The following is a 13150-nucleotide window of genomic DNA, read 5'->3' on the forward strand; positions in this document are numbered from 1 at the left end:
GTGGTAGGCTATGGTCCGCCTTCAAAAGCTCTGCTGGATAGCTACTTGAAGATGTGCTGGAGGAAGCAAAATAAGTCTTTTTTCCGTCCTTGCTGCCGTGCAGCAGGTACAATAATGTGCTCTAACGTGTTTGGTCAGCTTCACACAGCTTCTAACCATCTTGTACATCATTCCAAACAGTAATGGTCACCAACAGCAGGGGTCAAGGGAATGCAGCAGTTTGACAACAAATCTTTCTGGATTCTCCATAATAATTGAGTTACATCAATGCCAGAGAGCTATTACTATTGCTATCACTGCCCTCTCTGCAATCTACAGTAACACTGTAGAGTGGCCAGATGGAAAAGAGAGCAAGGCTCTTTTAATAGTTGTGCAGGGGGGGGGGAATTACAGGAGTTGGAGCTTGTCATGCTGCAGAACTATCAGAGATACAGGAACCCTATACTCTTTTTCATTTGGCCAGCCTATTGAACTGTTGTAAGAACAGCTGAAACAGAGGACAGAATGTACTTTGAATACTCAGGAGTTCTATATAAATGCTACAATGATGATGAACAATAGTCTGGAATGGTCCTGAAATCAGCAAAATGGTCAGTAACAGCTAAAAGAGCTGTTATAATGGCACAGTGTCCATGCGCACTTACAGTGCATAATTACACAACTCCATCCATTTTACTGTCAAGGATTCTGAGATCCCAAGATCTGCATGAGCATCTTAGCAGATCAGGAGTTTAGTCATCTTCAGAAATGGTTACTCCATCACACGAGGCATGATAGGAGAAGCTAGCATAGTCCAGTTGTTTAGCTCAGCAGCACATGAAATTTAGTATAGCTTTACATTCAGGGGCTAGGAGATAAAAGCCCTTTACTGAGACACCCAAGAGAGCAGGGTACAAGATGCAACGTTAGCTAGCCGAGATCAAGCACAGAATCAGCCCAAGTCCAAAGCATGATCCGGAAGCAAGGCCTGGAAAACAACCCAGTTCAGCAAGGCAGGGGAACCAGAAGCATGATCAAGAAGCCAGAGACCTGTGCTTTTTACAGCAACTGTGAGACTCGGGAGGGAGGCCTTATATACTTTGGCCCCTTAAACCACCCTTTCAACCCAGCCTTTCAACCCACCCTTTCAACAGCTGCTGACAGTGAAGGAGCATTAGGGGCACACACACACATGTATATATGCCGTTGCTCTCTGGCCTGGACCCAAAGCTGTTGCTGCTGGTGCTCTCAAGAACTGGGGTGGTTGTTTCACCTCTGACAGTTCTGACTATCTATTCATCAGATAGTAACCTGAAGGTCCCCCCAAGGGATCATCAGCATTGAATTCAGGAGGCTCTGCCGGCTTCTCAAGGTCATCAACCTGTAGGGAGTGTCTGGTTCATCCTCAAAGGAATCAGTGTGGCATCAGGCCAGAGCTAGGAATGACACACACTGGGTAACTTGTACCAAGTCACACACACTCAGCATAATCTGCCTTGCAGAGCTTTTTGTAAGAATAAAATGAGGGAATTGCATACACTGCCCTGAGTTCCTTGGAGGAAATTTGGGGCAGGAATATAACAAAGATATTTTCTTTCCTCCAACCCAACTCAGGTTTCTTTTCCTTGGATAGCCTGATTATAGTAGACGAATGATCCGGCAACTTAATGCACATTTAATTGATGGATGTAATTGTGTGCTGGATGGCAGCCAGTGGTTTTATACTAAAAAATTCAAGCTGACTAAAAGCAAGGAACATCTTTATTAGGAAGAATGTGGCAGATCAAACAGAGATTTAGCCTGTCGTATTACATCCCAGAATGTAGATACCCACCACATCCAAAGCAATTCTGTAAAGACAAGATGTATCGTTTTAGATTAATGAAGTTCAAATTCATGTTTCTGAAACCTTGCGAGAGAGGCAAACTTTCCATTTTCAATATTTGTGAGATAATGTTATTCTTACACACAATCCAGTAATGTGTTCCTTGTACTCTGAGTGGATGCAATTGATATGACAGAAAATAGCTGAAAGAGAGGGGGAAATGGAAAAAGGAAGCCAATTAGGATGATACTTTCATGTTCTCTCCAGCTGGTTGCCCATCACAGAGAAATTTAAAAAGAGCCGTTTGATAAAATGTTTGAAGCCAAAAGGTCTGCGGCAACTGGGTGAGACCCACAGCTGGCTTTGCTGAGCTAGGAACTCTACAGTCAGCTTTGCTGGGAATATGGGACATGTGAATAGAAATCTTTGGATGACTCTATAGTGCTCTTTCCCAACCTGGTCTCCTCCAGATGTTTTGGAATACAACTCCCATCATTCTTGACCATTGGCCTTGTTGGTCAGGTCTGATGGATTCTGCAGTCATAGAACCATAGAATTGTAGAGCTGGAAGGGACCACGAGAGTCATCTAGTCCAGCCCCCTGCAATGCAGGAATCGCAGCTAAAGCATGCATGACAGATGGCCATCCAACCTCTGCTTAAATGAAGGAGAGTCCACCACCTGCAAAGGGAGAGTCTGTTCCCCTGTCAAACAGCTCTTACTGTCAGAAAGTTCTTCCTGATTTTTAGTCCAGAGCACCAAGTTGGGGGAAAGCTTACCTGCTCCATGTACTTAAGACACACAGTGACTAGTGTAAGAAATATTTCCTTTCCCCAATGACTCTTAGGAACTGTAAGTCTGCACAGGGAATATGGATCTCCAATAGAGAATTTTCAAGAGAGGTGTTCAGCAGGGCTGTCCCAGGACGTTTTGCTGCCCTAGGCAAAATTAAAAATGCTACATGTATGCACGTGCACCACATGCACACTGCCTGAGGCGGTCCGGGAAGTAAAAGGGGGTGGGCATTAGTGGCAGTGGTTGGGTGGTGTCATGAGGCATCGTGCAGATCCACCGCCTGAGCCAATAGCCTCACCTCGCTTCATTGTCAGGCTGGCCCTGGTGTTCACCTTCATGTGTTGCATGGAGCGACACTGCCCTTGCTAGCTATGGTCTCCCATGGCTAGTGCACCTGCCAGCCAAGCAACACACACAATAATTGTGTAAAGGGACTCACCCTATTCATGCACCAGGGTGAGTGTGTAGAGCTCCTCCACACAAGGGGACGTTCCTGGGCTAAAGGCCACTCCCAATTCTTCCTTTGTGGCCATGGCTCGTGTTTGCTGCTTTTTGAATTGGGAACTTTTTCTGCTGCCCTGTACAGTGCCAAATTCAAGCTGAAGCTGTAAAGAATCACTTGATGTCAGGTGATGGAAGGTTGAAGGCCCTGCCCACTTGTTGAAGTGGTCCATGTCTGAACCTGGCCTTCTAGCCATAAGTGATTCCTCACCTTAATTTACATTAAGCTCCCCCAGATGGTCATTGGGTTATTTCCAATGACAACAGATTATCTTGATCCCTTCTGAATTGGCTACATGGCAATATATATTATGAGTGATCTGGGGGCATGTACTGTAGGGAGTGGGGATGTCATGTAGAGATGGCCCACTTTCACTTACCATGTTGACTACCAATTTGAGTCAGGGAAAGAATAAGTCTGGGGTATTTTGGGGAGTCTCTGCAGAAGGATAATCAACCAAGCACTGTCTGAGACTGGCAGGCATGCACCACTGCTACCCAGAAGCAAAAGCAGCTCATTCCCTTGAGCTTTGGTGTTACAAATACCGAGTACTGGCAAGTAACTGGGAAACCCCCAGGCTACCAAAACCCACCAGTTAAAGAATCGGTGTGCTGAACAACCTCCCATTTGACTGGCAAACCTCCAGAATTCCTTCCTAAATGAATGTTACCAGAGCCAAGAGAGCCTGCTGAGAAAGTGTCTCCAATCTCTAATCAAGACGGCTGTAACTATTCAGAGCGAGAAGAGGAACAAAAATTAACTGGCAACCGCTCTTTCTTTAGGCAATGGCTTTCGTTAGAACCTGGCTTCTCTGAAAATTACACAAACATTCCCTAAAGCACACTAAGGCAATTTCTAAATGATTATTAATGGATTTTGCAGTGGAAGGAGGAAAGCTAACAGGCTGCCTTTTGTTATTGAACCATGTTGCAGCTTTTCATTTAACATCAAGTGTGTCTGATGGGGAGAAGAAAAGCTGAATAACAAAAGAATTTGGAGTCTAGAAAGTGATTTAAGGATGCAGATTTCAACCATATGAATGTGCAGCATACATACAGCCATACATAACAAATCCAGGTTTTTTCAGCTGGTACAAATGGTATTTTTCAGATACTCAAACATGGTACGGGAGAGCCATCCTTGCTCATGGTATACATTGAGAGAGAGAGAGAGAGAGAGAGAGAGATGAGGTTGTGGGGTGCCTGGACCTTGCTCTAATTCCTGGGTGTCAGACACTAGATTTAGCAAGCTAAATTCAAGCCAGACTGGCTTCAAGAGATTGCCTAAGATGGACCATGAAGGAGAATAAAAGGCAAGTGATGAGCCATTAGGAATCTTTTCAGAGAGAGGGGCCCCTCCTCAGGAGTTAGTAAGCAGGACAAAGGCCAGTGTTTGAAGGAGAACAGTTGTTTAGGATAGCAGTTGGCTGGGATGAGAGCTTGTGGTGGTGGTGGGGATGGCAGTCTGTTAAAGTAAGCAAGCGAGAGAGTCAGAACTATGTTTGATTTCTTTTTTAATCCAAGACTGCAGCAATGGGAGACACAGGACCCTCTTGGAGTGTTAATGCTGTGAGCCCCTCCATCACAGGTTCAGGTTGTACATAAGTGTCAATAAACCATATATCCTAAAGACACCACAGCCTTCACTGTGCCTCATTTCCAAAAGGAAACACGGAGCCTGGGTAGGCGCCTGGAACCCCTGGATTTTCACATTGCTCAGACAATGGGGTGGAGTGTAACAATATATATGCCACTATGGTCTCCGTCAAATAGGTTTTGCCTGTTTGTAGTACTTCAAATTTTGAATTATGATGCTGGAGGAGACTCTTGAGAGTCCCATGGACTGCAAGAAGATCAAGCCTACCCATTCTTAAGGAAATCAACCCTGAGTGCTCACTGGAAGGACAGATTGTGAAGCTGAGGCTCCAATACTTTGGCCACTTCATGAGAAGAGAAGACTCCCTGGAAAAGACCCTGGTGTTGGGAAAGATGGAGGGCACAAGGAGAAGGGGACGACCGAGGACGAGATGGTTGGACAGTGTTCTTGAAGCTACCAACATGAGTTTGACCAAGCTGTGGGAGGCAGTGGAAGACAGGAGTGCCTGGCATGCTCTGGTCCATGGGGTCACGAAGAGTCGGGCACGACTAAATGACTAAACAACAACAAGTACTTCAAATGCCAGTCAAATCAGTTTGACATAAGATGATAGTGGGACAAGGGAAGCAAGTATGTACACCTCAGCAACAATGGCTCTGTCATACTAATGTAATCTCTGGAAAATGCTGCTGTCTAGTGTCGAAAGGATCGAGGATCTTAGCACTAGTTCAGATGGCAGACCACATGAGGTATCAGAGGGGAATCCAGCACCTTTACGGGGGGGGGGGGATGGTGAGGTGGTGGGGAGGCACAAAGACTGCTAGCTCAACTCCATGGAAGCACTCAGCTGCTGGGTGGCCAGCAGTATGCAGTGTGGGCTGCAGATGTAATTATCATTATTAACTGCTCCCTCCTGTGCTTGTAAGAGACGCAGGTGGCGCTGTGGGTTAAACCACAGAGCCTAGGACTTGCCGATCAGAAGGTTGGCGGTTCAAATCCCCGCAACGGGGTGAGCTCCCATTGCTCAGTTCCTGCTCCTGCCAACCTAGCAGTTTGAAAGCACATCAAAGTGCAAGTAGATAAATAGGTCCCGCTCCAGTGGGAAGGTAAACCGTGCACTGCTCTGGTTCTCCAGAAGTGGCTTAGTCATGCTGGCCACATGACCCAGAAGCTGTACGCTGGTTCCCTCGGCCAATAAAGTGAGATGAGCGCCGCAACCCCAGAGTCGGCCACGACTGGACTTGATGGTCAGGGGTCCCTTTACGTTTACCTGTGCTTGTACCTCTGCACTGCCTCACAATGCCCTCTAGGTGCAGCAAGCTCCCCTTCCCTCTTATTGGGTAGAACATGTTAAATGCCGCCATCACCCACTATATCCAAAGCCAAACTGAAGCTCTCCATAACAACACTTGAGTAAAAGAATTTTTAAAAATGCTGTGAGATCCAAGATTGCCCATTCACACGTAATTTATTCCTTAAGCACCGGTGTGTGTTGTTTTTTTACTTAAGTGTTTGCCTATTAACAACGACTGATGTTTCTATGACAAACATCCTGGTGGGAACAGGAGTCCAAAACATATGGAGGCCACCAGGGTGCAGAAGGCTCTTCTTAGGCATTTGTTGTTGGATGTTAGAAGACCAGGTTCAAATCCCTGCAGACTTGGAGCTTGGGTAGTCTCAAGCAGTTCAATGACAGTGTGTGTAACTCAGCCCATGTACACTACAATAAGCTCATTGGGGGAAATGGTGGGATGCAAATGCAATCAATGCTACGACTGTGCTGTCCATGCACATGTTGGCAATTGTCATGTGCAGGTCAACAGGTGCAGCTTTTATTTAGTATGTATCCCACCCTTCTTCCCAAATAATATATTCCTTAATTTAAAATCCCCTAAAGTGAACCATTGCATTTCAGATGTAAAACTTTGGAACAGTTAAATATTTGTTACAATACTCCAATTATTTTCTATTGAGACTTTGTAGTTAGCCAAGAGCATGTGCTCCATCAATATAATTATACCCCCTTTGTGCCATCTGCCCCCTGAATGTCAGTGCCCCAGCAATGGGCCTGGTGAGCATACAGACAGAAGCAGGAGGGAGACATGAAGTCATGCAGGGAGAGAATGACAGCTTTAGGCAGTCTTCCCTGAATTTGAAATTCATAAGCCATAATCTAATTAGCACTCAGCTGCTTCACTAGAGTGATGATTAAAATGCTGCTTCTACATTTCTTGGATGGTTGGAAGTATGAGGCTGAAATCACCAGCAGCTTACTAATGGAGGCTCTGCCGTGGGCAATAGCTGTCTGCCTGCTAAACAATCCCTTTGTCACCAGTTGGAGCACAGGAAAGATGCGCAGGGCTATGAACTGATGGCTCACCCAATCACTCGCTGCGCTGTCACTGTCGCTCACAGAGAGTTTTCTCTACTACTGCTGCTGCATCAGCCTGATCAGGAACAGTGTCAGAGTGACTTTCCCCTCTGCACTCCCAAATCGGCAAAACCTTGCCAACACTGACAGATTTCAAGTTGTCAGCATTCACTCTTGTCCCTGGTTTAAAGGCAAGATTCATAACAAAGGAAGGGAAAGCTTTTTTTTAAAAAAAAAGTGTGGCTAACACAGGCCCCAAATCTCCAAGCTAGCAAAAAGAAGCACGGCTCGTTTGCCCAATAAGCTTCATTAAGTGGAGGCTGTAGTAGTGTCTTCATGCATGTGGAAATTAAATCCTATTGATTTCAGTTCAGCTCCCAAGAACTGATGATTGCTACCAAAGAACCAGAAAGTGTTTAGCAGGTGCTGATTAAAACTGGAAGGCCAGGAGCTGCAAAGGGGTTTGAACTCTGCAGTGCTCTGTGTGGTTTTGTTTGTTCCAAAGCCACTATTACTGTCCCTGCTATCACCCCGATTGACTCAGTGTGGAGTTTTTGTTCTTGAGCATTTGTCTGAAAACCTTTGCTGTGTTGGCTTTGAAGTCCACACAACTGGGACTTGAAGATGTGATGCCAGTTTACTGACAGGTGGGGACCCTTGTCTGCCTTCATGGGGGTGGGGGTGGATATAAGCATCTGATCTGCCAGTCAGAAAAAAATTTCCCCACCCCCTGCTCTTCATGGTTGCTTTTATCTGTAACTACCACAGTCAGGATCAATTTATAAGAACTGGTATTTATTTAAAGGAGTGACTTGTTTAGATGGCTCTCAAAAACACATATCCAATTACATGCACAGAGGTAGATATTCAATCTCTGGAATCTTTAGGTAGGGTTGGGAGTGTTATAAACTCACCAGGAAGAAGCAATTTGAGTCATTCTACCAGCACTCAGAATTTCCTGGGGAGGGTTCTCTGCCAGTTGGGAAGAAGCGAGAGACTTGCAACCAAGTAAGCAAGTAAGGCGGCTAGTAAGCCAGATCTTTATTTGAAATGCTGTTGCAACAGAATCCCCACTCACAACATGCAGGAAGGAGAACCATAGGGGGTTTCATATTTTATGCAACCCTTGTTTTAACGCCTATAAGTGCTGCATGTTTGTCAACTTGCCTCTCGCTGCCACTGCAGTGCCGCGGTGCGATTTCTGTTCTCATCCTGAAGCAAAGTTCTTAACCCGAGGTACTATTTCTGGGTTAGCGGAGTCTGTAACCTGAAGGGTCTGTAACCCAAGGTACCACTGTATATACTTTCATTCACCTTCATTAAAAAGATGGACAGACAGCTGATTCCATCTTGAATAACAGCTAGATTAGGCATGCCCAATGTGTAGAATGTACAAGAATGCAATGGGTACAGGTTAGTTTTACTGTATCCTTAGTATAATCAGCTGTTTACTGAGCTGCAAGGGCTACACGGCTGTGCTAAAGTGGCAAGGAACATGTTTTAGGAAGTACTGCAGTGCTCGTATCTTTGAAAGGTAATTGTTCTCTTCGTTGTGACTGCAGTTTAAAACAAATCAAAGAAAGCTCCCTTAAGACTCATTAAGAGGCTTACCGCCAACACATTAGTGTATTGTGCTAAATATATTTGCTGAAACTGATGTCAACAGCAGCTAGCATTTAGGAAAAGCTTATGCAATATTAGAAAGAGTTTAGAAATATTAACACGTTTCATTTAAGAAAATCAGTTTATGCTTAGCAGCAATTAAGCATCTGCGGTGGCAAGCTATCAAAAATTAACACAGCCCAAGTCTGAACAGTATCACTAGTGTTCATATATAAATTGCTAGTTGGCTGATTTTTGAAAAGAAACAATATTGTTTAAACAGATGATTGTTAAACACTTGAAAGATCCATGGATTACATGTTATGCTTAATACACAGCATGCAGCTATAGCTCTTGTTTTTCTTTAATTAATTACAAGCATGGGGGGCAATTATTACTGGGACTGAGTGTACAAGAAGATGAGGATTGCCCCTTTCTTCTCCTTAACAGTGACTACCTGAAAACCAATCCCTCTGCATGGCTATGAGACTTGGGAACAAGTTTGTGTTGGCACCAGTGAGAACATATTTTTCAAAGCCACACACCTGCACACCACAATTTTTGGCAGAGGGGGTGGTTGCTGGCAGGGTAGGGAAGGGAAAAACCTCCCTCCTTATACACTGTTATTCCAATAGCAATCACCCTTTCACATGTAATTAAAATGAAAGCAAGAGCAATGAGTCTCAACGTGCAATTTGGCCCTTGACTTCTTGGAACAACATGTTGTCTTGGAACAATAGCCAAGGTGTAATATAGAATGGTCAGAAACCATTACTGGCTTATACAAGTTTAAACCCAATTGATTCCATAACTGGGTACACTGGATTGTGACCAAATGTGTCCAAAAGCCTTTTGATCAGGTCTGTAGACCTAGAGCCAATGTGTTGCAGTGGTTAAGGGTGTTGGAATGGGGTCTGAGATTCCAGGGTTTAAATCCGCCCTTGGCCATGAAGCTCACTTGGGTGGCCTTGGACCAGTCACTGTCTTTCACCCTAGCTCAACTCACAGGGTTGTGAAGATTAAGTGGATAGGTCGTGATGGCAAACCTTTTAGAGACCAAGTGCTCAAACTGCAACCCCAAACCCACTTATTTATCGCAAAGTGCCAACACGGCAATTTAACCTGAACACTGAGGTTTTAGTTTAGAAAAAACAACTCATACATTAACATCTTTTGTCTTAAAAGAAAAACACAATGACAGAGCTTTCAATGATACAAACCACTTTTTATTGAAAGGTAAAAGTTTGCATTTGGCATGCTTTTGAACAATGAATGTGAAACCTCAGCCTCGCAGCAGCAGCGGGAGGAAGGTGCTTGATGGCAGCTCTCGGCGGCCCACCAATGCAGCAGCGCACTTCTGCACATGCACAGAGCGCTGCACCCTCCTCACTGACAGTGCAGGCTCCTCAAGAGAAAATGCGCACCTTGGGGGTTGTGGCTCCATTTTGCACCCATCCGAGGCACTTCTACTCGGACCCAAGTCCCAGGATCCACGCCCAGCCTCTGAAAACAACATGAGCGCCTGCTTGGGGATAGCGTCACGTATCCAAATGGGACCAATGCCCCACCCGGAGCTTCCCTTTGCGCCTCCCTGGCCACGAGGGCGCCTTCTCGGTTTGGGCATCCCACGCTGAACGGCTGAGCAAAAGGAGTCCTAAAGGCATTGCAGCAGACAGGCCAGTTTGGGGATTTTGGCTCTTTATTGACCTGCATCTGAAACTGAGGGCCCAGCATAATCATTGCCAGTGCTATTTCATAACCCGCTCATGCAAAATACTAATTGCCACAATATGCTCCAGAAGCCTTTGCAAAATTGGGCACAATGAACTTGGGCCAAAGAATAGCTGCAACCCCCGGAGAGAGTTGGTGCCCCGACGGGCATCACATTCTGCTCCTGTGCACACGGCACGCCAGCTGCCCAAGTTGAGCTGAGGACTCAGCCTTCCTTGCCTTCTGCCAGCTCTGTGCTGGGCCGATGGAATACATGGCCACAGAGAGGGCTCTGAGTGCCCCCTCTGGCACGTGTGCCATAGGTTCGCCACCACTGGGACAGGTGAGAATAAAATGGGTTGGGGTGGAGAATCATGCATGCCACCTTGAGCTTCATGGAAGAAAAGTGGCATTATTATTACTACCTGTTAATTGGAATGCAGATCACCAATCATGTATTGTTGGCTGGATGTTCAACAAGCCACTCAGTTTTCACTGTCTTTTGTTTTGCTTTTGAAGTCCTGGAAAGACAGCAAAATACAGATTTAGTTAACTCCCTATAGAGCTGTGGGACCTTACCACAGAGGATTCAGTTTGGTCCATGAAATATACTCGGAGTCCTGCAATGATTTCATGCTCTTTGCAGCTTGTAAAACAGTGATTGCATTTCCTCCCAAACCTCAGGCCTTTATATACATTATTTACACAATGAGTCCCATCTGATTGGCTGATTCTGCTTCCCTCCTGGAGCCTGATTGGTCTTCTCCTGCAAGCCAATCAGTTGTTGCATTCTAGGAGCCTACCTGCCTATTGTTCTAGGATCCAAGCTTAGTACATAACAGTCCACCTGATGAGTACTCTGATGAGGTCTGACTCGAGTTACATTAAATATTTATTTGAATTCCATGCCTCAGATTCACCTTCTGTTTTTTTAAATTCCCCAGCTGGACCACAACACAGGGGGAAGAAGATTAATCCTTCTCCTGGCTTCATTTTTTTAACACACCTACCTGTCCCCCTGATCACTGCAGATGGTGACAGCAGTCACGAAATTAAAAGACGCCTGCTCCTTGAGAGAAAGGCAATGGCAAATCTAGACAGCATCTTAAAAAGCAGAGACATCACCTTGCCAACAAAGGTCCGTATAGTTAAAGCCATGGTTTTCCCAGTAGTGATGTATGGAAGTGAGAGCTGGACCATAAAGAAGGCTGATCGCCGAAGAATTGATGCTTTTGAATTATGGTGCTGGAGGAGACTCTTGAGAGTCCCATGGACTGCAAGAAGATCAAACCTATCCATTCTGAAGGAAATCAGCCCTGAGTGCTCACTGGAAGGACAGATCGTGAAGCTGAGGCTCCAATACTTTGGCCACCTCATGAGAAGAGAAGACTCTCTGGAAAAGACCCTGGTGTTGGGAAAGATGGAGGGCACAAGGAGAAGGGGACGACCGAGGACGAGATGGTTGGACAGTGTTCTCGAAGCTACAAACATGAGTCTGACCAAACTGCAGGAGACAGTGGAAGACAGGAGTGCCTGGCGTGCTCTGGTCCATGGGGTCACGAAGAGTCGGACACGACTAAACGACTAAACAACAACAACAACACCTGTCCCCCTGCCTGCCTGCCTGCCCTGGCCATTGTTATTTGCAGCAGAAACTTTCCAGGGTCTCCAATAAAGATAAGTCCCAGTCCTATTTCAACCAAGATCTTTTAAAAATAACTACTAAAAGTTGAAGCCTTGTTGCTGGACAGCACAAGTCCTGCTTGTAGACTTCCCATAGGCATCTGGTTGACCACTGTGAAAATAGGATGCTGGACTAGAAGGGACTTTGGCTTGACCCAGCAGGGCTCTTTTTATATGAAAAACCTGTGCTCCACCAATTGGACCCCTGGCCAAAGCTTACCTTTTGGGAGGAAGTTAGTGTCTTGTGTTGCTGCTCATAACAGCTAAGCATTTTGAAAGTTGCCAGGTGAATCTGCTTAAGCAGGTTCTGATTTTCTGTTGCATTGACCACCTGCAGTTCCCTATGATTTCCTCAATTTTGCACAATCAAGCCTCAAGTCAGTCAAGGTAGGAGGTAAGAGGCTCTCCCCCTCCTTTTCAGTTTGATTAAATGTCAACCAGCCAGGGGCGGGGGAAGCATTTAAAGGGAGCACGTCTTGAGCGGCTGCTGGTTTCCCTTGCTGAGAGCTCTCTTTCTGAAGTCTGCCACTAAGGTTATGCATTGGTACTATTCATTTCTGTTTCCCTGCTACAGTCAAAAATAGAAGGATGGGTTGCAAGGGACTTTAATGAGGAAAGCAAGTATGGGGAGAAGGATCACAGCGCAATGGTCTGCTAGGGTTGCCATATTTCAAAAAGTAAGATTCCTGAGACCCGCAGGTGTTCAGCTTTGTAAAAAACCCCTACCCAAATTGTTGAGTTTTTTTGGGGGGAACTTCCACCCAAAATAGACATCCAGGTTTTCCCTGACATTTTGCCCCCTGCCCTGCCCCGGCCACCATTTTTACACCCAAAAACAAGGACATGGCAGGGATTTTCCAGGTGCATGGCAAGCCTATGGTCTGCTGTCTGGAAGCCAATGCTTGGTTGACTTATTAGCCAGTGTGGAGTGGTGGTTAGTGTTGGACATTAACTGGCAAGATTCAGGCTCAAATCCCCACCAAGCCATGAAGCTTGCTAGGAGTCGTCGGATCAGTTACCATCTCTCAGCCTTACCTACTTCACATATATATTGTGAGGATAAAATATTGAGGAGTACCATATACGCC

General features: G+C 45.6%; 1 protein-coding gene and 1 long non-coding RNA gene across 2 annotated transcripts in view; one reads left to right on the forward strand and one right to left on the reverse strand.

The window, feature by feature from the left end:
* The window catches only part of LOC310714513, an 81977-nt gene that overhangs the window by 15645 nt on the left and 53182 nt on the right, over positions 1-13150 (forward strand). The gene's annotated exons all lie outside the window — the stretch shown is intronic.
* The window catches only part of RNF182 (ring finger protein 182), a 30396-nt gene continuing 28131 nt past the window's right edge, over positions 10886-13150 (reverse strand). The window contains exon 4 of the transcript XR_014529629.1: positions 10886-10900. The gene's annotated coding sequence lies outside the window, so the exon portion shown is untranslated. The remainder of the gene's footprint in view (positions 10901-13150) is intronic.

The sequence above is a fragment of the Podarcis liolepis genome, assembly GCF_965112155.1.
Source record: "Podarcis liolepis genome assembly, chromosome: 8".
NCBI lineage: Eukaryota > Metazoa > Chordata > Lepidosauria > Squamata > Lacertidae > Podarcis > Podarcis liolepis.